We start from the raw sequence: 27,485 nt of genomic DNA on the forward strand, positions 1-27,485 counted from the left end.
GCCATCTACCTATGAAGCAGGCAGGTAGTATAGTGTAATATCAATATTTTTTCCTACAGTCACCTGACAAAGTGGGTACTGCCTTCCTTGCACTGATTATAGTACAGAAAGTTGCTAATTGCTGCATTTACTTACTTTTGCCGCACTTCATTATTCCAACCAAACAACACAAAACAGCGTGCTTTTATTAGGCACATAATACGTATACGCTTGAAAATATGTTGGCAACACTTCATAATAAAACTACGATCAACTGGTGCAGCGTTTCCCATTTCGTTCAACGCTTGGATTTAACCTAACCTAAAAACGTTGTATAGTGATTGAAAAACTAATTATTTATACGCTTTATAGTTACTGTAGGACAAATATAATGTGTAGTGCGTGTGCAAAGTACCTTTGCTGCTCGCACACTAGTTACACAAATAACTATTACTCTGTTCAAACAATTTTATAATTTCCAGGTGGCTGCAACTTCTCTGCATAATGACGAAGAACCCCTTTTCATGTAAGTTATTATGTTTTAGTTTAATTTAATTTATCTTTGTAATAGCTGATCTGTACATTGTTCTTATTATTTATTAGTGTTGGACAACGTGCTCTACAAGATATAATTGTATTTTTTATGAGTCCAACATAGCATTAAAATTACTTTAGTACAATGAACTGACCACACTTTAAGTACTGACCACTGATCCTGTTCCGGCCGCTATGAATATTATTATCTTACTAATATTATAAATGTGAAAGTTTGTGTGTTTGTTTGTTTGTTTGAAGTTCAATCAAGCATAAACCACTGGACGGATTGGGCTGAAATTTGGCATGATGATAGCTTACATTCCCGATTAACATATAGGCATATTCTTATCTCAAAAATCCTTTCGGGCTCCGCCCCAGTGGATCTGTAATTCCCCATGTTAACCTTATAAGTATTCATATTTAAAGGGAATTAAAGAATTTAGTCAGCTGTTTCAACTAAAAAAGTTGGTTCTATGATATGGAAAAGCATTAAAAAGTTATAAGATTTACCAACAGAGTGCAGCACTATATTTTTTTGCATTTATGAAAACAGCTAATTTGAACTAAGCAGCAACAAAAAACTGTGATTCGCAATGAGAACTGTCAAAGTAGGATTGTTTACAGTTATGTTTATGTTTTTCATTTCATGAATAATTTGTGATATTTTGCGAATTGATAATTTATTTTTCTCTATTGTTTGGTGAAATGGTAGAACATTATGGCTATGGTAGATGTGTAATACTATAGAATACTGTAAATTTAAAAAAGCAAATTTTATCAAACTGCGTCCTCCACCCATTGCAATCGCAAAGCTCAAGTATAACTGCAATAAGCATTTTATACTTATATTCCAACCCCGTTCGAAGGACGGGTACTCTGCTAGTTTAGCCATAATTGTGTATTTGTCTCTGACGACTCTTCTAACCACCATGATGTAGATTTTCTTATTCCCTTTTTTGTCGATTTGAAAACAGTGGTCGCATAAAAACGGTGAAACCACGATATCAACGGGTTCATACGACGAACGGTTGATTGTTATAAGTTTAGTCTAGCTGTTTCTGCTTATGCAGTGTTCATTTGGATAGACAAATATTCTACATAGTTGAAGTATAGTTATATTTTACACTAGTGGCTTGTAGGGACATAAGTCCCTAAAAAGCTCAAATGTAAAACAACTTTTTGCAATACCGGTATTTAAACAAACTCAGAATAACATTATCTATGTGTCAGAATAGGCATCCCTACACCATATCTTTTGTGTAAAAACCAGTTTGTTGTTCTTCTTTGTTTGCTTTTGTTGATGTCATTTTCAATAATTAATTTGAATCACTCCAGTGGTTTAATATGAAAAGGCAGCAAACATATCATTGTTTGTGAATAAATACTGGTTTACTAAGGTAGCTTTGGTCTTGTGGTTAATGAGGATAAATAAAAGCTTCCCTGTTTGGAATTTTAAAAATTCATTGGAGGTTCGCCTTCAGATGAATTGAAGACGCCTGCAATTTCATCTGCAGTAGGCTTATTATACCTACGACGATCCATATTTATCCTGTCTACAAACCTAAGTTCTAATTCATTGTCACCTTGTACAACCATTTCTTCCGAAGCTCTTTTGTAAATTTGTGCAAATGGATTTTCTAATAGAATTTCAGCTAGTTTTGACAATATTCAGGTTTTAAGTCACTATTTTCTCGACGCCTTTGACGAATTTCTGTTGCTGTTGATGTGTCAATAATGTACAATTGGCCATACACGGGGTCTTCATCATGTTGAGGCAGCAAATCTGAGATTGAACGATAAATCTGTCCTTGAATTTTGAAACAGTATGGTCCTTTTCCTGGAATATCTTTCTTACTAGCTGAAAAATGAGCAAAAGCCATCGCACTGTTGCATTGTCGAATGAATTAATACAGTTGTGGGCTCTCTTCAAACAAACTTTTAAGTTCTACATTAGTTTTTGACTGAGGAAGGTTAATAAGTCTGTTATGGCAACATGTCATAAAATGATTATTCGTTAGTTCTTCTCTAAAATGAAGAGCACTACATTGAATGCACTCTTGGTCCAATAATCCTGCATCATGGATCTTTACATTTCTCTCGTCTACCATGGGTCTCCTAAAAAGGGGTTGTAACATATCTTGATTAAGTTCGTCATTATCTACTCTTGCTCTCCTACGCGCACTGTCATTCCTATGAACAGTTCCCCGCCTTTGTGGTGTACCGATGGTAGTTAGTTTTTATTTGAAATAACAAAACAAAATCAATATTATTTAATCATTGGCTAGAAAGATTAAGAAAGAGTGACCAGCAGTTTAGAAGTTTTAGTTTTGTAGGGTTGGTAGTGGTTAGTGATACCAGGTTCAACTTTGTCAGTTTTAAGTTCATTGGAAATATGGTCATCTAAGTTGTGGTTGCTGTAGAAAATTGTAAGTAGTTTTAATATTGTTTAGTAATAAGATTTTAGCTGATTTATTGTATATAGCTTTGTAGAAATCACTTTTGGAAAAAGATGAAAAGGAATGAATAGTTTTCAAATCAATTTTAATGCATTTCACAAGAAAAGAAAACAAGTAAAGTTTATACCTAGACCTGTTGAGTTTTGTTCTAGGAGAAGCACATTTTCACAAGGAGATGTAAGGATCTTAAATCCACTTTTAATTATTAGAATTTATAGAGAATAGTTTTTATTGGGTTTGTGTGATGTTTTCAGACAGAAATCAACCACTTCTTGGTACTACCACTTCTTGTTCACCTTCTTATGATTGGTCCAGTAGCTTTTTGCACCACTTCTAGTTTGCATGGTATCTGCTAGTGCCTGTTCTGACCATTAAACCAGTGTCTCTGTTTAAAGTAAGATCTTTCCACTATTTTATTATTTAGTATAATTTTTGGAAGTAACAACTGCATATTTAATTTCATTTGGAAAGTGTATTTTGAGAAATTTGACATCCATAAAATAAATGTATCTTTGGCCTACTTTGTCTTTTAATTTATCTCACTTCTACTACCAGCTTAAATTAGATTTATCCTAAATTAAAGTATACTACCTAATTGGCTACAAGGTAGGGGTATAGTGGTATTCCCCTGGCGTTCATATTAATTACAGTACTTATAATGAAAAGAATATATATCCAGCAGCCTACATACCAAAACATCTTGAATCCCTGGTGATTTTATAAAATAATGATCGAATATGATTACTCTACGTTGTATATTCACTGCACTAAAAAAATTTACTTACGAAGGAATGCAAATACACTATTTTAGAACCAATAACATTTATAGGTTATTTTAGTTGTATATATTTACACAACCTTAACCTTAAAATGTGTAGAAATATAAAGAAAACAACATCATTTAAAATAAACTTGAACATATGATTTAAAAATAAAAACAAAACAGAAGTTAGATTTAATTTCGACTCTTTGATTATTTATACAGAATATTTATTCTATGTCGTTTATTCCTTTAACACGACAATAACGTAAAAGCATGAAAATATGAAACTTGAGTATATGATATATAAACAAAGAATGCAGACGTTTTTCCGACTAATCTTCAATATTTCAGTTTTATTATAGTATACATTTCATAGTTGACTGGCTAAAAGTAAACCAAATGTGTGTATTGATCACTGTTTTCAAATCTGTGGCACAGCTGTTTTAATTTCAAAAGATGTAAACAAATTAAACCCCATGTTGTTTTAATGGGAAAAGTTTTATTCTGTTGCGAATTTATGGTAAAAAAATAAGAAAAATGAATAGTTTTCCCTCAAAATTCACGTCAAGACCTTTAAAATAAGACCCCTCCCATCCTTCTACGATCCAGTCACTCACAATTTCTTTACAAAAATTTGACTTACGGAATTATATATATAGATTGTAACTCGTGGTAGTAATATGCGTTTGCTATCGCATACGCAATGTAGGCCTATACCACCCTAGGCCTCGCTCGGCCTGGTTTATATTCTCTGCGGTTTAACGGTTGGAGGCCTCAACTCTCGCACATTTTACGAGAATTTTGGGAGTTTTTAATTAGTAATCTTCTTTACAAAAACCTAACACCTGCTTGCTAACCTATCCGAAAGCGAACTGCGCTCATAATGAGCGCTGTTTCGATGGAAGATTACCCAATTTTTGAACCTTTTACTATCTTATGAAATTATGAATACATTTCAACAACTTGCTATGTAATGTATTTAAGAACAAACGGAGACTCTTTGTGCCATAAGATGATCAATTTGTACTAAATATCACTTAACCATGATTTTTTGTGTATAAAAAGCGTTTATTTTATTTGATAGGTACTACCGGTATGGATCTTAAACATAAACAAATGACGTTGTTGGCCCGAATCCTATACTAATAGCATTGAACATATGTTTTGGCAGTTCCATTTAAGCAATGTAAAATAATGTTTATTTCCGGGCCAAAAACGTCATTTGTTTATGTTTATGATCCATACCGGTATTTTTCTAGTAATCGTGGGTACTACATTTGACTGGATTATCCAATAATTCTGGGACGGAGACGTCGTCCTGTAATCCAGCTACTAGGATTTCACGAATTGTGGATGTTTATAAGCATGCACTGTGGATGCGATGCTCCCTGGTGTGGATTAACTAAATTCATCCAACGATCTTCGCATTCCTTTGTATAATTGGTGGCGATTTTTTGGTGCTGTCACGGTGGCGGAAGTGTTGCGACATGTCGGACGTAGGTAGCTGGTACATCGGTAACTGTTCCAACCGTGGAGCCGTTACAGGTGTAAATGTCACTGTTGCACAACCATCAACCATAAGCACGTATTGCGGACCGCGGGCAGAGGCAGATACAGTGGCGATGTAGGAGTTATGCTGTGGTATTTAGAGAAAGTAGGGGACAACATTGCGTAAGTTACACGTACCATTGACGACGTAGTGGCCCACTACGTCATGTGTGGAATTTCGGCCAATGAGAGGCTACTTGGAGTCCATATGATCAGCTGTTTCAGTGATAGTGTAGTGGAGTGCTGTTGGGCTTGTGTTCAGAGGGCGAGCTTCTGTCTTTTAAGGTCGAGTGGTTCGATGACTACGAATAAGCTGTAGAAAATAAGATAAAACCAAGTGAGGGAGAACAACCCCTAATAAAAGACGTGATCTATTTGTTTACATCTGTAGAAATAGGTTTAGCGTTATCGGAGCTTTGGGAATTAACGATAGGAGCTGACAATTTAGGTGGTGGGTAAAGAATAACATCTCACTTCTTGTAGAGTGGTACAGATGGCACGCGTGCGGGGTTGAGTGCAGGGCACACGCTCCGTTTCCCGATGGTAGAGTCCCGGATAGTTTAATGCAGTCAGTGTCTTGGTAGGTCTCTAGGGCTAGGATAGCGTTCTACGTATTTAAAAACTTCCTCCTCCTAAAACCTCATGAGATTTAGTGCGCTAGAGTCTAACCGGAGGGAAATTCAGGACGGAAAGTGGTTTGTACAATAAATGATTGATATTGTAAATTAAGTTTGAATTATGAATTAGTTATTTTTCTGCAGTTTTTAAACGACGGTTTCGACGCTATTCCTCATCAAACATAAGCACAGTTCTCGATCTAGTAGGAATTCCTAGGGCTACATGAACTCTCTCTACAGCAGCAAGTCGTGTGTTGGAGTTTTTATTTCACACTTTGAAAACACTGAAATGCATATTTATCTTTTTTGACGCATCAACACTTGAACAAGCAATGGAAGGATAAGCCTGTTTTATACAACTTGTACAAAGAAATCACATTCAGACGATCCCGCTATCTCTAACAAGAAAGATACACAGTGTAAAGATGGCTATATAATGACAGAGAGTTGACACCATTATAGATCAGCAACTGCCACACCGCGGTAGCTTACTTACACGCACTCACCACTCTTTCTGATGTTAGGAATGAGGTAAAAATCAATTATATTTCTCGTTAGTGTATATTATCTTTAAAATATTCTCTTTACGACCGGTGAGGATGAATTCGACCACATGTCCCACCCTCGCTAATCGTCTATAACCATAGACATAGGCATTAAAGCACTCTTTAATCTGTCTAATTCTTTAACCTATGACAACATCGAAGCAGTTCAATAGAACCAAGCATGTATCGGATTATTTTTCAGCTCACGTTCTTAATTTAGCGTTAGGTGACTAAATTGCTTAACAAGAGTTGGTACACCTTACTGCATTTCACTCTGTGTATATGTATGGAAAGGTTATGAAGTATGAAGTTACCCCAATGCCAGTTAAAATAGAAACGCAAATGGGTATGTTTTAACTCAAATAACTGAGGTTTAGTGGTATGGATTGGAGAAGACTTTAGTAGTTTTGTTACTGACTAAGACTAGTAGCTTGGTACATTTTATAATAATAAAAAAAGCTTTTGACTTTTCTCTTGATCGAACCGGCAACCTGATAATTAGTAGGCGAATGCTATAACCACTCAGCTACCCTTAGGGATTGTTAGAACCTTCCTCTTATAGACTCTTCAAGAATTTTGCCAAGTTCTTGGTCTGCCTGTACAACGTAGCGATATCCGTGTCACATAGCAGCGCAGGACCTCGCCAGGACCAAGGACATGGCTGCACGTCGCACGTCGTGTCCTGAGGGAAAGCATCTCTAGGAAAGTCTCTTTTTGTTCCGCAGGATCTACGCTGTCTCGCGGTTTTCCCAGTTATTGAATCCCCGTTGTCTGACAACATTTATGACAGTGCCAGAGTGGTTTACCAGTACCATAGACATTCTATAAATCATTCTTATGGATTATCTGAAAATAATTTTAAGTTTGTCAGGCTTATTTCAGAGGATGTTTTGTTGTTTTATATTTATTTTCTGTTATTTCATTACTTTGATGTATACCTAGACCAAATTAGTTATTTTAAAAATGCAGTATGTTCTCGTCATTCAAATACAACAATTGATTAGTCTGCTTTTTTTATAAAGTAGAACCTCTTTAATCCGAACTAATTAGGACCGGGGGTAGTTCGGATTATTGAATAGTTTGAATTACAGAACATATTGTTGTTTTTACATAAAAATAGCTATGGAAAAGTGAAAAATGCTTTATAAAGTAAAATACAGCCTTTATTTATAAACATAGGGAATAAACAGTACTTCACATTACAATTGAAATAATTACGGTGCGTATATCAATAAATACAGTATACAATAAAGAACAACTTTACTGTGTATAGAGTACAGCAATGAGGCGTTCGGATTAGTGGACGTTCGGATTAAAGAGGTTCTACTGACTACGGTATCCTGATCCTGAAATCTGATACTAAATAGGCCTATCTCTAAATGTACTTGTTCATCATTGTTGACTTGACTTCACTTTTAAAACTGTTGTCGCCACAACAACAACCTACAACCATTAATAACTAATTGAACTGTAACTGTTCTTAACAACCCGTGTTGTCAACTGCACACTTATAATTAATTCTTCAAAGATTACTTTGCAATAGTTTACTTTTATACTACAGTATTATACATCTAATTATTACATCTGTTATTGTTTAATTGCTAGAAATCACCTTTTCACAATTTTGTAAATACAGTATATCAAAGATAACCAATATGCTTGGTTTTAAAATGCATTCACTCTAAATAAAGTAGACACTTTCACAATAATTTCAAGGTACTTAGTGTTTACACAATTATAGGGTACTTTGATGACGCCAATTATAGAATTTCCTTCTGTCCTGTACACCTGTAGGCCTACAGTAGTTTGTAAGGTGCATTACACACATGGCACTCAGAACGCTATTTCGGTTGCAATTTGTAACGGCTACATGACAATTACGGCCGCGGCCGGGCCTCATGTTAATGGTTGTAGAATGGGACCGTCGGAATTTTCAATTCCGTAGTCCCTCCAACCAATCATACAACCTGTGAATCGTTGATAGAGTGGTGTGAGGTCCAAAAATAACCGACAAAAAGGGGGATGTGATAACAAACACTAAGGTACGAGCGAAACCAAAAAATGTATGCTTTCGTTGTTAATGTATTTGGTGATGGTAATATTGCGTCATGTAGCGAGAGAACAAAAATACGCAAACAAATGCCTTGCTTGCTCTAATAATCAATGCTAACCGTAAAGAAGAGTTGGATCATCTTCAAATGGTCCAAAGTCGTTTGGTCCACAGTTTATATTGCCGTTCGTTTGGTCCAAAATCGTTTGGTCCAACAGTTAAAAACTCGTTCGTTTGGTCCAAAATCGTTTTATCCAATTTCATTTGGTCCAAAGTCGTTTGGTCCACAGTTTATATTGCCGTTCGTTTGGTCCAAAATCGTTTGGTCCAACAGTTAAAAACTCGTTCGTTTGGTCCAAAATCGTTTGGTCCAACAGTTAAAAACACGTTCGTTTGGTCCAAAATCGTTTGGTCCAAAAGTACAGGCCAAACTAGAAGTAAAATGTTGCATTGTAGAGTAAACTTATGAAATATACTGTACGTTTATATTGCCGTTCATTTGGTCCAAAATCGTTTGGTCCAACAGTTGTAAAACAGTTCGTTTGGTCCAAAATCGTTTGGTCCAACACATTAATACGAGTTCGTTTGGTCCAAAGTATAAACTATTGCGTCCCTCACATTGAAGGCGTTCAAATATCCGCCGTCGTATACAATAATAATATTAATACAATTTTTGCTTTAAACATGTTGACTTTCTATGTTTTTAACGTTAAAGACGCCATGTTTTGTTGTATTCAAACCACTAAAGCGTACATAAACAAACTTAAAGCTCAATAGTGTATCATACGGTTGGAAATCTTATAAATTAACAGTTTTTATCACATTTGGCGACCTTCTAATATACAGAGTGTTCAGTGGACCAACGTGTTTTAAATGTTTATCATACACCTTAATTTGTATTGTTGTACCGGTACCTATTTACAATGGAGTGTTTACTATTGATCATGGTTGTCTATAATTCTTAATCAAAAGGTTAAAATAGAACATGAAAATTACATTAATTAGCCTACTCATATTTTCTGGACGTCCACAATTTCCTGGTAAAAATTTTGTCTTACAGAATTATATATAAGGATCTTATTTTCTTATTTTAAAATTGATGTTCTTAATAATGTCATGTTTAGCAATATAACGTTCCATTACGAACAGTTATATAATCTTAATATTACAGTAACTCTTTCAATCATTTCTTATTGCATTATGTTATATCTATTGTACTGGTTGGTGTCTGCCTTTTTGACTACTTTTGCCGATATTTTGTCTTATTATTCAATACTGACAGATCATCACGAGATTATTGTTATACATGTGTATTTAATCATTGGACAATTTCCCATTATGTAATACGATACAGAATAATAAAAGTGCAGAAGGCTTTTACAGTCTATGAAAATGAATGTTAAATAGGCTACTTTTATTTATCATAGACATATCATTAAGGTACATCAATTATAGGTCTACTCTTTGTGATATGCATAATTGTCTGAGACAAACATTCAGGCACGTTGCCCATATTTTTTTAAAAATAATAGTGGTTTTCAGAAACTGGATTAAATTTTTAATAATTTTATGAATAAATGCATGATAAGTTATAGAAAGTTATTAATCCTAAATTCCAGTTTATTACATACTTTTAGAGAGTTTACTTTGATGCATTCATTCAGCTTAGTGAAAGAATACACAATGGAGTCAGTGAATGTTATTCAACTAAAGATGTGATGGTCGAACAACGGATCTAAACCTCACTATACACAAACAATTCGGAAACACAACAGTGTCATCACATCTCATCGCATTTGCATAATTTTTTACCAAGGCTGGACTAGGTTATGGATTTGGTTCAGCAAATGTTCAAGATTTGTGGTCAAACTTCCTACAATTATGGTTCATTCCATCCACGAAATACATGCACAGCTTTATGTGATCGATATGGCCAAGGCAAAACTACCCCATAAATAAACGAATTATCAAGTAAGACCAGGATGATTAAATACATGGGTCAATATGGCAAGAGAAGGAATAAAACCAACTATCACAATTGCTTATTGGTAATTGATTAGATCGAAGTAAGAATGTTACTGCTTTCTGGAGAATCAGATATTTGTATCAAATAAAAAAAACTAATTTAATATGCTGATAAAATTCTGTATTTTTATGACCAAAGATGAAGATTTACTTATAAATCCGGATACAATCTGAATGATTTTCCTAAAGCAGATGGAATTAGTTGTTAGTAATAAATATTGACTCTTTCCGTAACATGATAGACCAATTATATGAACTCATTCTCCCATATAGTGAAAGTGGCTTTGACATGAAACAAACTCATGAACAAACAATTATAAGACTCCTAAAAAACCTTTTGGGCAACCAGCCGATAAAAAGGTAGGAAATATTGTGTTAAACGAATTCATCAATCACGTTTTTTAGGGAACACAATCGTCACCCTTACTATTGCTTATCCTCCCTTCATTTAACTAAGATTTTAATGACCACTCTATCTATCACAGGAAGCTGAATTTACATAAAACCTCAAGATTAACCGTCGATTTCGACGGGGTTCCACTAGTATATATTATTTAGAAACATATCACAAAACAACAAATAATAGGCCTCGGAAGGCAGGCGGTTGGGTTGACGACGTGACGGCGATTATTTGAACGCCTTCTATGTGAGGGACGCAATAGTTCATACTTTTGGACCAAACGAACTCGTAATAGAGTGTTGAATAAAACGACCCGATCGAATGGTCCACAGTGAAACGTACAGTCTATTTCATAAGTTTACTCCACAATACACAATCGTAATTCTGGTTTTGCCTGTACTTTTGGACCAAACGATTTTGGACCAAACGAACTGTTTTAAAACTTGTGGACCAAACGATTTTGGACCAAACGAACTGTTTTACATCTTGTGGACCAAACGATTTTGGACCAAACGAACTGTTTTACATCTTGTGGACCAAACGATTTTGGACCAAATGAAATACTCCCCAACTGGATCATAAAACGATTTTGGACCAAACGGACTGTTTTAAAACTTGTGGACCAAACGATTTTGGACCAAACGAACTGTTTTACAACTTGTGGACCAAACGATTTTGGACCAAATGAAATACTCCCGAAGAGTTTACGGTTGAGCACGGCTCAGAATAAATGCTTTATTTTGAGTCTGATCATCCTCAGCTATCGTATGTCCTGCTTGATGAAACATGAGTTCATAATTACTTTTAACATGTAACGTTTACTGTATAACTACAAATTAAATAAAAATTTATGTTACCCGTTTTGAAAATTTTCCATGAGTTCATAAATCTACAAGGAACACTAATGTTTTTTCACAAATTTAAGGAAGAGAAATCAGAAAATAATTTCATTCACTTAAAATTAAGCTACCCGATGATAAATTGAGCTAAGAATTTTAAAAATCCGCTTTGGACATTGGCTAAAATTAAATGTAACCTGCGACATTACACAAGAACGCTAAAAATGATGATTACTGTAACGCCTGCATAGCGGAGATGCAATGTAGATACTCTCATGTCGTGCGCTTCTTGCATAGTTTGAGATGTACGGCGTCAGTGTTTTAGTCTTCTGTCTAACTACCGTTAGTGTTTGTGCCCCCAAAATAACTTTTTATAATTGCATAGCGCCTTTTTAGACAAGTCAAACTTTTAGGCCACTTACTGCAAGCTCTACCATCTTTTGTGTCACGTCAACTACAGTAGCCTTCTCCGCAACATAAACTAAGGGAGAGTAGATTTTTGGACTGTAGCACATTGTGTGATTAGTTTTAATTTCAACGTAGAATTGGTGACATCTGGTCCATATAAATTGTATGTGCTTAGTGCTTGTGACTGAGCTATACAACCTGGAGGTAGAACTCGGCCACTCTGTTAAAAATTCGAGACGTTTTTATTTTGTTAGGTTGGTACCAACCAGAGAGAACAGAATAAATATTTATTCTTTACTCTCTGGTACCAACTAAGGTGAATCACCTCACCTGCTCATGGTTTTATACATGTACAATCCCACAATCCCCTCGTTCAAATGTAGTAAGTGTTGTATTTCTAGCTCAGTGATTAAGTCTATTTCAGTAAATAAAAGTCAATGGTCTAATCTACGTTAACTTGATGGCCATCAAGCAATGTTATCGTTCGGTAGGGTCGCTGCACTATCCCTAATCAGCTGATCGTAAGAGGACCCTACACTTGCGTTGCCATGACTAATGTGAAAGATTGCTTTTTGTCACCTCCACCACCATAACAAATCTGTTATCCGTGTTGTTCGTTATACAGCTACAATAGCAATTAACGTACGTGGAATGTGAGACACCCTCGTGGCTAAAGACGAATCAGTTAAAGAATCCTAGGGATAGGTCAGTGAAGGTATCGCCACAGAAAATATAATCGCTAAGGTAGTTTGACACTTAAGAATAGATTTGTACGTTTCCAATTATTAATACTCGACAAACCCATGAGTAGAGTAGTAGATTAGTTGAGTAGTTGGGTTTAAGGATGTTTTTGTGTAATTAAAATATAGGGTTTCCAGGAAACTGTAGTTTGATGGTTTCAATTTGCAAGGAAAACGTGTGTGAAAAACAAAATTCGAGCGTCATGTTTATTCAGAAACTATGACAGTTCTCAGTATAAGAGTAAGTTACATCACAGTTACATCCATAATTACATTTTTATAAGTTATAACAAAAGTCTAAGTAAGAAATAATTATTTTAGTATGAGTAGCCCCTAGGTTCCCATACTGAGAATTTATTTATGCAATTCTTAACCCAATGTCTTACATTTTATATTTCCCGTAGTTAGTGTTACTGTGATAATCGATGTTACATAAATTATTACATAATTTGCAATACGTAAATCAATTTGTCATGTTTAAAAACTTGTAGTATTCATTACCATTACCATGAGATGGGGACGCTACTACTCAGTAAGTGAGTATTTTAACCCAAACAGCAATTTCGTAGAACTGACTATCGTTAACCTAGTTCAACTTAGTTCACTTTTATACATTCTTGAAATGGCTTAAACTTTAACATGGAAATGGTATGTACCTACTGTATACCGTCAAAGTCATAGCTATAGCGCAATTAAGTCCTACTTTCAATCATTCAAATTTTTGAAAGTAACCTTATCTAGGACATTAGCCTAAGGTCTGTTTACAAGCAGTTTAGAGACAAATGATCTAACAGATTGTTTCTAGTATCTCCCCCGCAGATATGTTTGACTTCCAATCTGACCCTTGCCCTTGTCGGAAGTACCCTTCTGTCCTTGTAGACCACTGCCTCCTGCCTCTACTGTGAGACTAGCGCTTTCTGACCGCCCTAGGTCGTCGTGCGTCCAACTTACCATATTTACATTTTCAATTCACGACCATTTCCGCTTTTTCTGGGAAGTATTTAATTATTGATTGTAACAGTTACAGTTTTACGACTACTTTCACCTCATGTTCTCTTTAACGGTTACTTTTATGGGAAATGTTTACTTTTATGTATTTACTTCATGTGGTTAGTTTTCACTTACGTTGTTTATTATGATGAGTTGAATAAGGTGATTATTAGTGATCAGAATTTGTAGATCTTAAATGTTCATGTGTTGAAACCCGTAGCACTATGTATGTATACAATGCATAAAGCAATGCAGATATCATTAAGTTAAAAAAAAGAAAAAGTATACCATAAAATTAATACACGCCAAATCTGTAAATAATTTTTGTTTTGTTAAATTGTTTGAAATAATTTTCTTCGTATAGCCTAGCTTTTAGCCAGACTGTGTTATACCTAAACCGGAATATGTTGATTGGATCTTTTTAGTGTCCAAAGACTTTATTTGAAAGACAATTTAAACTTTTACCTGTTCGTGACATGCTCATCTTGCAGTTGCAGGACCTCAACCCCATAAAGAATTATTGAAATTACCGTCATCCGCCATCCACCATTGAAAACTGTAAGATAGGTGATGGAGTATGTTTACCAACCAAAACGAATGGTTGGAACGAAATAATTGGAACTAGCGTACATGTTGCTCGAATTCGAGCAATTGCAAAGTATTACAGGAGTTATTTCAAAACGAATAACAGTCATATTTACAATGAGTTTAAAAGAGTCAACTCAAAGATTACCGGTGTGTAACTCAGACCATGTTTATCTTCGTTATTGATAAGCCTAAAGCATTCCGGCCGGTTTTCTCCTTCTAAAAATGTCTCGCTGTACAGGCAACACAGGTAATTGATAGAGGGACAATTGAGAACGAAAAGTAGTTTTGGGGTAGTGTTAGAGCGCATTCGTAAACTAATAGTTGAGATTGTCCAGGGTCAGGTGCTGACTGGGATGCCTATTACGCGCCACTGTTCTGTAGCTGCGGTCGTTATCACGATTACACCTCTTGTCTATTTTATAATATGTGTCGTTGTCGTCGCGGCGGAGGGATTTAAAAGAATAAAACAACAAATAATATAGCGACATAGCGACACAAAACAACGATAAATACACAAATTTAAGATACAACCATACTAACATGATCCGTCTTGGGGGTTATGTTTACACAAACTCAAATCTATATAAATAAAATTAGAGTTTTGTCTGTACATTGCTCAGAATCATACATTTTTAGGTTATTTTTTACGTTTTATACATTAAAGAAGCCGAAACTAGTCTCATCTAAATTTCTGTCTGTCTGTCTGTCTGTATGACACACTCAAGATGGCATTTTACGCAATCTTCTCCAGGAAAACGAGAGTACCTATCAAGACCCAAGTCATTTTAATGTATTCACTGGATTGGCGAGAGTGTCTTTAGCCATTAAAATATGGTCTCACTACTTTGTAATTAAAATTACGGCCGTTCAAAAATGCAGCTTTGTGCGATTTTTGTCAAGTTTTCTTCCAATTTGTATCACATAATCATCTATGAAACAACGAACAGCTGTTCGGATCAAGATTATTTTTTCTAGCTGTCACTGAAATGTTTACAAATGTTGTTTACAAACACCACAACCATTTCCGATCACGTTTTGAAGGCAAATCCCATCCAAGTGAGATTAAAAAACGTTTTTATTACATAAAGGATTTAATTAATCGCAAGTGGAATAATATAGTGTAACCGTAAATTAAATAACTAGGCATCATCCAGGTCAGGAACCAGAAATATGTGTATAAAATTGTTTTGGAGTTTTTATAACCAGAAAGAAGACATTGAATCAAGATTGAATCAGTGTTGTATACGGCTGGGAAACTTAAATTTACTAATTACCGTCGCCAATAGCTTAGAAACAATGTTCCACTCATTGACGGCTCTTCAATGGTGGTTGTGTAAAGTGTAAAGCAAAAAATTACAACTGCAGTGGGTGATTGTAACAGAGGTTTACGGATGATGCTGAACTCGATTTTCCAATGTGTCACTTTCTGTTCCTACCATTGACTATATAAAGTCAATAGTTCCTACTCACCGTGTGATGCAATCGCTGGACCATACAGCCAATAGGCCCATAGCCCTTCTCTTGGGGGGGTAGCGGATTTCTACCCCCGGATATTTACCCCCATGAAAAAACGCCTACGTTATTTTGACGTCACGAGGGGCGGGGCCTATACACGGTCGAGAAACAGTCCGCGACTGGAAATTTACCCCCGATATATTATTAAATAATCAACATGTAATTGTTTGATTATAAAGTGATTTGCCATAGCACGGAAATCTACCCCCGGATATCTACCCCCGGACATCTACCCCCGGATATCTACCCCCGGAAATCTACCCCCGGACATCTACCCCCAGACATCTACCCCCGGACATCTACCCCCAGACATCTACCCCCGGACATCTACCCCCAGACATCTACCCCCGGAAATCAACGGCTCTTTGGTTAAGCATTGTCTTGTAATATCCAGTATACAGCATGCGATATGTCATTGTCTTGTTTAACATTATCTATCTTCCTAATTCAGCAAGCTGTAACAGTCCTTTTTCACCCGACCTACTTCGCCGATTGTTACGATTGATGTGTCATTTTAAAGCTTAAGATCTTGCGAAGAGCAAAATGGCAATTAAAAAGGATATTTTGATTAGGGCTTCAAAAGGTTGACCCTTAAGCCTTTGATTTATTCCAAGAAGGTGCTTCCAATGGTTGACCAACTTTCACACTATACAGTAACAGTTTGAAAGGTGAAATTTGAGCAGATTACTAATCAGTTCAATTTTTAAGTCAGGTTGAAAACCAGAATAGATCGTCTGCAACTGTAAACAAGAGATGGAACACTACCCCAAAACGACTTTTCGTTCTCAATTGGCCCTCTATCAATAACCTGTGTTGCCTGTACAGCGAGGCATTTTGAGAAGGAGAAAACCGGCCGGATGAATGCTTTAGGTTTATCAATAACGAATATAAACATGGTTTTAGTTACACACCGGTAATCTTTGAGTTGACTCATTTAAACTCATTGTAAATATGTTATTCATTTTGAAATAACTCAATTAATACTTTGCAATTGCTCGAATTCGAGCAACATGTACACTAGTTACATATTATTGCACATACGATTTATTTGATCCGTTTATTTACGTGAATCACAACTTACTTGGTTTTGGATTTTATTACAAAACGTGATCGGAAATGGTTGCAGTATTTGTAAACAAAATGTAATAACAAATTTCCAGTGACAACTAGAAAAAATCATCTTTATCCAGCTTTTCATCTTTCACAGCTGTTCGTTATTTCATTGATGTCGTATTCTCAAGACAAATTATTAGTATTTCATAAATTACTGGTAAACATTAGGAGTAGCCTAAACTTGACAAAAATGCAAAACATTGGGGGTTTGAACAAAATTTATTTTAATTCAAAAGTAGTGAGGCCATATTTTAATGGCTTAAGTTACTTGTGTCAATCCACTGAATCCAAAAAGACTATTTAAATCGAATCACGATCGGGATCGATGCTCTAGTTTTTGAGAAGAAGGCCACGTAAAATGCCTTCTGGGCCTTGACAGACAAGACAGAAATTGAGATAAAGACTTGTTTTGGCTTCTTTAATGTATGAAAGGTAAAAATGACCAAAAAATATATAGTTTTGCAATGTTCATACTAAACTCTAATTTCATTAAAATAAATTCGTAAAACCAAAAGAACCATGAGGTAAAAATACCTTCGAAACATCAAATTTTATTCTTTTACATTATTCTCCGTTATTTCACAACCAGCATTGACAACCAGAACCAATCATAAAATATGTTTATGTTTTATTTTTTACGGTTAATTATTTGTGTAAACAACTAGACTTTTTAGCCAATGTAAAACTCCGGATAGTGTCTACGACATTATGCTATGCTATTTCGTATTACTAGGAGGTAATTGATAGTGAAACAATTATTAATTTATTATCAACCTGTGGTAGGCTTTTTATCAACATTTAATTGCATTTTTACCACTAGTAGTCAGAAAATAACCTCCTTCAGTGATATGTTTTAAATTTCACGATCTGCGCTCGTACATGTGCCGTTAGCTATGAGTGTTTGTGAAAATTGGTTAACCATTTAAATCACTGTCTGAAAATAAATCAAATGCTTATGGGTTAAACTTTTGGAGCCCTTTATCAAAATATCCTTTTTAATTACCATTTGCGTTGCACTGAATCTTAAGTTTAAAAATGACACCTAAATCAGTTACAGCTTAATGAATTGGGAAGATAGATGACACTAAACAAGACAACGACATATCACATGCTTAATACTAGATATTAGAGGGTAATTATTAAACGAAGAGCCATTGATTATTTTTATAAACCAATAACTAAAATCAACTACAACAATGAATATTGGCTGATACGTAGTGTAGCACAGGGGGTAGATTTCCGGGGGTAGATGTCTGGGGGTAGATTTCCGGGGGTAAATGTCTGGGGGTAAATGTCCGGGGGTAGATGTCCGGGGGTAGATGTCCGGGGGTGGATGTCTGGGGGTAGATTTCCGGGGGTAAAGTTCCGGTGTCAGGTTTATTAGCATTTTGATTAATTACAACTGTTAAGCAAACCGTGAAATCCAAGTTGATAGAATATATAATAATTTATCCATCCTAAAAGTTCGCGGCCGGAAATCTACCCCCATACATGTGACGTCAAAGTGACGTAGGCGTTTTTTCATGGGGGTAAATATCCGGGGGTAGAAATCCGGCGACCCCTCTTGGGTACGTGTGGTACGTATGCTTACCCAATTATTTATAACAACCCTTTCGACAACGATCCTTGATACCGGTACTTTTCCATAGAATACACGGCCTACCTAGGTACTTAAGAAATAAAATTATAAACGTCCAAAAACCCAACGTTGTGTGATTTTTGTCACATTTCCTTATAATGTTAATATATATACCAGCAACCATTGTTTAGAGAATACGTAATCTATTAAATAACAGAAAGTTATGTTGTATAAGGTTTTTTTTTCAAACTGACACCGATAAGTTTACATTAAGAGTTGTGTACAAATAAAGCAATTAATGGGAAATAACTTTGATTGCTGATAACTTTTTACGAGAAAATCCAAAACCAAGAGATCAATAACCTTGATTAACGCATATAATTGGTCGGCTGTACTACAGTTCTTAACTGTAAACGTTGGTTTTTGGTACGGTACTGGTTCTTTTCCTTTTAACCTTTAGTAGCAGCAAGAACCATTTTTACGTACCAACACATCACAGTAATTTACAAATTAGTTATCGTTGGTGTTGCACCTTATTTATTACAGGCGTAGGCCTATTCAATTTAATTTATGTCTTAACTGTATAATTTTTGCTTTTTCTGTCTGGATTCCAAAATGTTATGCTAAGAAAACTATAACGCATTTTAGTAAAACATTTATTCAGCAAACCATCATGAATTGTTCAAACACTTTGTACGTTGTTTATGTATCAATAGTTCGTGGCCTATTTTGGTAATTTTTATTACAAATTACCAATCTAAATCGTCTATAGTAGGCCTACTGTACTTCATTTCATATAGCAAACTGATTCAGATAGCATTTCGACAGAATTTCGAGTCATCTCCGGTCCAAGCAAATATAAATTGTTATGATCAAATTTTATGGCATTAACAAAGATTTCAAGTACTAATTTTATATGTACCTTTTTATGCTTAAAGCGTAGCAGATTCCCTAATTAAGTTCGGTATTTTTGTGTGTATGTATGATAGTAACGCATTCATGTCCTTGTTTCTCAATGTTTCACGGAAAGGACAAGAGCGCCTTGATAATGAAAATGTCAACCCGAATAAAGTGTTAAATTAAGAGGTTGAGGTAGTACCTTAAATACTTTTAACCATTATGTTATAGTCCTTTAAATTCTGAACAAAATTTTACAAATCCCATTTCCGTATATTTACTCTCACCGCTTACACATGATAAAGGTTGTTGACAAACTTATGGGAGAAAGTATGTGTCAGAATGCTGATACCGTTTATTTAGTTTAATCATTGGATATAACATATGGACCAACAAGATCCGGGTGACATTTAATTGCGAAGCATTAGTTTTGGCTTGAAACTGTCAGATACTGTATTTGCGAAGGAACAGTTTTGTCAGCACATCTGAAAGTATGCAAACCAACTGCTGTGCTTTATATAAGAAGGTTTTAACTGACTATGATAAGATCCCCGTGCGTAGAACGGGCACACAGCTAGTAGTAAATAAATTTACTCAATGCGTTTCGTTGAATCGAAAAATAAATAACAGCAATTAAATTATACAGCTGATCAAAATGTAAACAATTATGTTCTCCATAAGGATAACATGGGAACTTTCAAAGCCACTGGGGCAGAGCCCAAGAGACGCTTTCAAAAATGTAAGGTCAGTTTGCAAATCTACGCGACGCGCTCTTTCCAATGAGACGTCAACTGTTAAAATCGGTTAAGAAATGGTGATTTGAGGAGTTCAACCGACAAAGTTTCATGTAGCGTATTAATTATATAGATACTTTGATCAACAGAAACAATTCATTTCCTAACATCCAACCCAATAACTCACAAATAAGTGGCATACAATTAATTGTTCCACATAGAATGAGCTTTATTTGCCCAGTTTCGCGCCAAATTATGTAGGTCCAATCCCAGGAAATGAAAATGGAGGAAGGTTCTCAAAACTCATGAAACTGTGGGGTTACACGTCTGAAAATAAGCCATTTTCCTTTGCATCCCTAACAAAGTGTATTGAGCTCATTCCTAAAATTCATCCGCTGTTATTGATTATCAACCTAGACTTGGATCAGAAAGAATAAAGTTTATGTGTGTTTGTTAAACGTCCTAGATTCTTATTAAATGTTGGAAAGTAGACTCGGCCATTCGGCTAAACATATTTCAGATATAATACGGTTAATATCTGATACCGTGCGTTGAATAACAAGGATATAAATTACACAACTTTCTGAGTTCTGATTGGGATTGTAGAGAGGTAAAAGAAAGGATAAAGCCTTGTTTGACAGACTATGATGCATGTGAAGGGTCCAGAGTGTGGAAGCTGGTGAAAGGCTGCAGCACTTGTACTGTGGACTTAGACTTAGACTGAGGCGGTAGGAATTGCAATACTTTCTGCTAAAATATAAAATGACTGGCACTATGAATAATTCTGGTTCAAACGCCATATTGAAGAGCATATATTCATTAGTGTATTGAGTGTGACAGATATTTATTTTTCGATGGTTAACATTAAGTTTTGTATTTTTTTGTAAACACTTGCAAAAAAGCCTTGCTTGCCGACTGAGTACTAGTTCGACGATGTCCCGGCCGATGGCAGCACAGTAGATTGTGGACTACAGAGCACGTTTTCAAACCGCGCCAAATAAAATGCATTTAAACTGGCCACAGATCTGTTTAAATAAATAAATAACGTTATGTGGTTACATCCCTGATGTATTATAATGCCAAGGAAATGATGATATTTAATTCACAGGAATCTAAGAATCTAATATTTTTGGACTGTGTATTTACCGTATGTATTAAAATATTACTGTCATCAGAGATAAAAGTAGTTTTATAACACCCGGTTTGATACAAACCATTCATCAATATAAAACAAGTTCCGTTAGAATAAACGTCTCTTTTGGTCATACTTAGTACGTTGATTAAGGACTTAGCTGTATAAAGATAGCTGCTGCAATTTACACGATTTGATACCAACTATTTGTCAGTAAGAAAACAAGGTCCAGTGGAACAAAAGCATTTTCTGACATACGTGGTATATACGATTAAGGTTTTCCAGGAACCAAATCCTTTTAGCGAATTTCCCTATAGGGAAGTAGCTATTACCGTAGGTCTCATGGTAAGACCTAGGCCCGGGACCGATTTACTTTTTTTCATTTTGATGTCCCCAGAGGCCAAAAACACCATTCGTTCAAATTTTTATATATATATATGTCCATCCGCACGATAACTTGAGTAATTTTTGTCCGATTTTGATAAAATTTGGTTTGAAGGTGTAAGGCGGGATAAACTTGAACGAGTTCGCGAACCAGCATGATCGGACTATGGGAACGGGGGTTTACGGAGGGTTTTATGGGGTAAAAATAGGTTTTTCCCATTTTTGACCAAAAAAAAAATAAAATTTTGCAAAATCTTTTCAAACCATTTTGTAGAGCTTAAAAAAACAAATAATTTAGTATATTGAAGTGCTACTATGCGCCTAATGGTTACGGAGAAAATTCCAAAAAAATGTAAATTTTAAATTCCCATGTTATTCTTATGGAGAATGAGTAAACTGTTGTAGTTTGTTTGTTTATGAACATATTTTGATCAAATTTGGAAAATGTTTTTATTTCTTACTAACTATTAACATTTTACAAAAAAAAGTTTTACCCTCCCTGATGCAGCAAACCTAAGTACCTGTTAAAATAATTCTATTTAAATAGGAAATAAATGTTAAATTTTTAAGTAGACATTTTAGTGTAAATCCAATCAGACGTATGGAAATTCGCTTAGTCTGCAGGTTTGCTGCGGCGGGGGTATTTATATATTAGAGGCACAGGATAAGGCAAAATCTAGAAAAAAACAGCCAGAGCCAGATTGCAACTTCAAATGGCTTTGAAACGTAAAAATACGACACATAGGACCTACTGTTTTTATTTTTTATATATTTTTTTTATTTAAATCGTTCCATATATCTATATAAATAAAATACAGTTTTGTCTGTAGGCCTACATTGCTTAGAATCATGCAGTTTCTGGTTACATTATGTTTCATAGCCTAAGAAAACCGAAACGAGTCTTATCTCAATTTCTGTCTGTCTGTCCATTCTTTTATTCTGTCAGTGACGCCAAAATGTCATTTTACGCGGCCTACTCCTAGAAAACTAGAATACCGATCAAGGTTCAAATCATTTTCTGTATTTACTGGATTAGTGAGTTTCTTTGGCTATAAAAACATGGCCCGCTTCTTTGAAAACAAAATAACGAACCATCAAAAACCCAATTTTGTTCGATTTTTGTCAAATTTTCTTCCAATGTTTACTATTAAATTTTATGAAATAACGATCAGCTATTTGGATTAGTTCTCACTTCTAGCTGTCACATATGATATGTTTACATTAAATACTGTTTACAAATACCGCAACCATTTCCGATCAAGTTTTGTAAGCACATCCAAACCAAGTGGGATTAAAAACGTTGTGCCTTACTTAGCCGGTTTAATTAATCGCAAGTGCAACGATTGTTCTTGGGTTTTGATAACCGGGGAAAAGGCCGTGAATCAGTGTTGTATAGTGCTCAGTGCTGGGAATATACCGATCATCGTTTAGAGATTACGTAATCTTTCAAATGAGAACCCTTTGTTTGGATAAGGGTTTTTCTTCAAACTGTCATTAATATGTTAACATTAAAAGCTGCTTACAAATAATGCTATTAATGGGAAATAACTTTGATTTTCGAAAAAAAAATCCAAAACCAAGGGAGATTAATAACTTCGATACTGTTTGAATAGGTGAAACATGTTGTGAGTTCTACTTACTACAATTGAACTGTTGACGTACGTAAAGGTGCGTACCTCATATTAGTCTAATTAAAAAGTTCAGGGGCTACATCATGAATTTTAATTTTACTTCGATACTGATACCAAGATACCACATCAAGTGAAAGATTTTTTGGACAAACCATAATGAATTTTTAAAGCGTTACGTTGTCAACGTATCAATGTTTTGTGGACTGTGTATTTATTTACTTATTTATATATTTGCCAACGGATGTACACCAATTTTACAGTTTGATTAGGATTAGGCCTAAATACGATTATCATAAAACTTGATGACACTATAACAACTTTTAAATAAATAATTTTGTTTGTAATTTGATTTGGTTAACGCGTAGCAAATCCCCTAATTCAATTCTGTAGCCTATTTTTGTGAGTATGTCTGTTGATAACGCATTAATGTCCTTAATTCTCAGTGTTTCGTGGAAAAGACAAGAGCACCTTTGTAAATGAAAATTTCAACCTGAATAAAGTGTGCAGTAGTGAGGTTGATGTAGTATTTTAACTATTTTAAACCAGTGTGAAAGGTGAATTTCAATTACAGGCCTACGTTAGGGCTATGCCTCATAGATCTAAAAGAAATTCCTTCTATCATTAGATATAAAATATGGACTAAGACGATCAGGTGACATTATATTGCGAAGCATTCGTATATTCAGTCTTTTGTAAACCATGTTCAGTATTTTTCATAGGTATTTTAATGTAGTTTAATTAGGGACAATATTTGTAGTTTTTTATATAGGTTTGAGCATATACTTTAAAGGTTTTATTTATGCTATTTTAATGTATTATAAATTTTTTTAACGTTCAACATTTATTTTTACGTGATTTATTGTTTGTAGTTTATGTACATATACCATTTTATTTTTTACAGTCTACTAAACTGTGAATTTTCTCCGTAACCAATAATTGTACAAAAACACTTTGATACACTGAATTATTTGTTTTTTTAAGCTCTTTAAAAAGGAATGGAGAGAAATTGGGAAATTTTGTGTTTAGTTAGAGGGTCAAAAATTAGAAAAACCAATTTTTACCCGATAAAACCCCGTTCCCATTGTCCGATCATGCTGGTTCGCGAACTCATTCAAGTTTATCCCGCCTCACACCTTCAAACAAAATTTCATCAAAATCGGACAAAAATTACTCAAGTTATCGTGTTCACGGACACACATATATATAAAAATTTGAACGAATGGTGTTTTTGGCCTCTGGGGACATCAAAATGAAAAAGTAAATCGGTTCCGGGCGTCTTACCATGCCACTTACGGTAATAGCTACCTCATTACAGGGAAATTCGATAAAATGTATGGGATAGGCCAAGTAGTTACATTATTTAGCCCAGTAGCACTAGTATATTATTTATAATTGAATACATTATCATGTATTTTGATAAGTGTATAAATCAAAATGTCTTACTGAAAGTGCTATTTGTATCTCCAAAACATTTTTTGTGTGGAAAATGAGCATATTGTGCGGTGACGAACTGAGACCTGCTCCGGCACGTAATCGCTGAGACGCAAAGGGTGGGTGAGCGAAGGTAGCAAACCAGTGAAAGTGAAACATGCGGTGGGACAATAGACAAGGGCTAGGACACAGGCTGAGGGTAGTCGAGTTGATGCTTTCAAGTTTCTAGGTAACACAGGGTTGTCAACAATCTCAGATCCCGTTATGCGACAGCCACGAAACTGGTGGCCAAGGGTGGTACTATTACAAAAGTCTGTTTTGGGAAAACTGTGTTGTTGCTCGTGACGCCTGCAAAATATGGGATACGGGGCTCTATCCGACCGCCTCTTAAACTGATGCAATGAAAGAGTAAGCCTTATTAACTCATTTTGATTATATGAGCATATGACAATGATTCTATTGCAAATGTTATTGTTGTAAAAAGTGGATAAAAATAGTAAACTCCAAACGTAAACAAATGCAATCTATCTGTACCCTTCCACCATGATCTGTACCATTATAACATTGAGGTGGTGTCTGTCTATGTGGCTGACACGACTAAATACTAAACCGATACATCCAAAGCACAAAGATGGTCCACATATCCATGAATGTAGGTCTATTCACTTCGCCGAATTCCTCTCGGCCCCTTGGATGTCCAAAGTTTTGGGGTGAGGCTTTCAAAAGTAAATATTAGGGAGCATGAGACAATTCACAATATTTGTTTACCTTTGCGTTGAAATTTCAATGTAAACAATCATAACTGCCAAATGCCTATTTAGTCCAAGCAAACTAAACAAACTTACATAGGGATCGTTAAAAAATTTGCAAGAAAACGTTTTATGGTTTTATTTTGTAGAGTTGGGTTTGCAGAATGACTTACTAAAAGTTGCCATAAATCGGTGCACGAGAAAACCACTAAAATCACAATTTAAAATGGCGGCTTTTTCCAACATTGGGCAAATTAAAAAAAACATATCTCACATGCATTTGTTATGCACATTTTTGAGATATTGACTTGGGACCACCACCTGTATTTATTGGGTGGTTAGTACTTCATTTTGATAGGGAACATGTTTTTGGCCGCCATCTTGGATCCGCCATATTGGACATAGATATTTCTTTTTCAATGTAATGATAGTGTTGTGACACATCATTACCAATTACATTTTTACACTGATTTCAATGCCGAAATCCGTTTTTAAATATCTTTACTCATTTAGAAGATATATTCAAACGAAAACTCGCCACCATACATTTCTTATGGACGTTTCGTAGTTTGATAATTGTTTTAAAATTATTTTTCTTATATCTCCAGTTCTTATTGACGCTTGTAGTTCGTTCTAGGCTTAAAATATTCAGTAATGTAAGTGCTTTCATTTGAGCTCTTGATCATTAAAATCAGACGAGTTAAAGACCAGCTACGAACCTCAGAACAATATTAAATTTAACTTTTTAGAAATATATTTTTATTAAAAGATTTATAACTCGGGTTGTTAATACGTCACCAAGTTCTTTCTGGTCTCAAATTACTCAGTGAATCTTTAGCTTTGATTTTATTAATCACTAAACAAAATCTGACAATTTTCAAATGAGTCGTGGTTCTTAATTCAACATTAAAATGTATTTATTTTGAAATTTGTCTTTAGTTAAGGACATATATCCCAAACCCTAACTCCCGGAAAGTAATCCATAGCTTAAATAAAAGTCAATAATTTGGCGAATTATTTAAGACTATAAAGAGTTTTGGGAGTTATTTAGAATTGGGGATATACGTCTTTAACTAAAGACAAATTTCAATATAAATACATTTTAATGTTAAATTATGGTCCATGACTCATTTTAAAATTGTCAGATTTTGTTTAATGATCAATAAAATTAAAGCCAAACATTTACTGAGTAATTTGAGACCAAAAATAACTTTGTGTCGTATTAACAACCCGAGCTATAAATCTTTTAATAAAAATATATTTCTAAAAAGTTAAATTTAATATTGTTCTGAGGTTCGTAGCTGGTCTTTAACTCGTCTGATTTTAATGATCAAGAGCTCAAATGAAAGCACTTACTTTACTGAATATTTTAAGCCTAGAACGAACTACAAGCGTCAATAAGAACTGGAGATATAAGAAAAATAATTTTAAAACAATTATCAAACTACGAAACGTCCATAAGAAATGTATGGTGGAGAGTTTTCGTTTGAATGTATCTTCTAAATGAGTAAAGATATTTAAAAACGGATTTCGGCATTGAAATCAGTGTAAAAATGTAGTTGGTAATGATGTGTCACAACACTATCATTACATTGAAAAAAAATTATCTATGTCCAATATGGCGGATCCAAGATGGCGGCCAAAAACATGTTCCCTATCAACATGAAGTACTAACCACCCAATAAATACAGGTGGTGGTCCCAAGTCAATATCTCAAAAAATGTGCATAACAAATGCATGTGAAATATGTTTTTTTAATTTGTCCAATGTTGGAAAAAGCCGCCATTTTAAATGGTGATTTTAGTGGTTTTCTCGTGCACCGATTTTTGGCAACT

At 34.9% G+C, this 27,485-nt stretch overlaps 1 protein-coding gene across 1 annotated transcript in view; it reads left to right on the plus strand.

Moving 5' to 3' along the window:
• The first annotated feature begins 468 nt into the window (after positions 1–468).
• The window catches only part of LOC128992693 (uncharacterized), a 410,155-nt gene continuing 383,138 nt past the window's right edge, over positions 469–27,485 (plus strand). The window contains exon 1 of the mRNA XM_054416401.1: positions 469–505. The gene's annotated coding sequence lies outside the window, so the exon portion shown is untranslated. The remainder of the gene's footprint in view (positions 506–27,485) is intronic.

This window comes from Macrosteles quadrilineatus, unplaced genomic scaffold, assembly GCF_028750875.1.
Source record: "Macrosteles quadrilineatus isolate MER2022 unplaced genomic scaffold, UCM_ALF_1.0 Scaffold_4__1_contigs__length_99947679, whole genome shotgun sequence".
NCBI lineage: Eukaryota > Metazoa > Arthropoda > Insecta > Hemiptera > Cicadellidae > Macrosteles > Macrosteles quadrilineatus.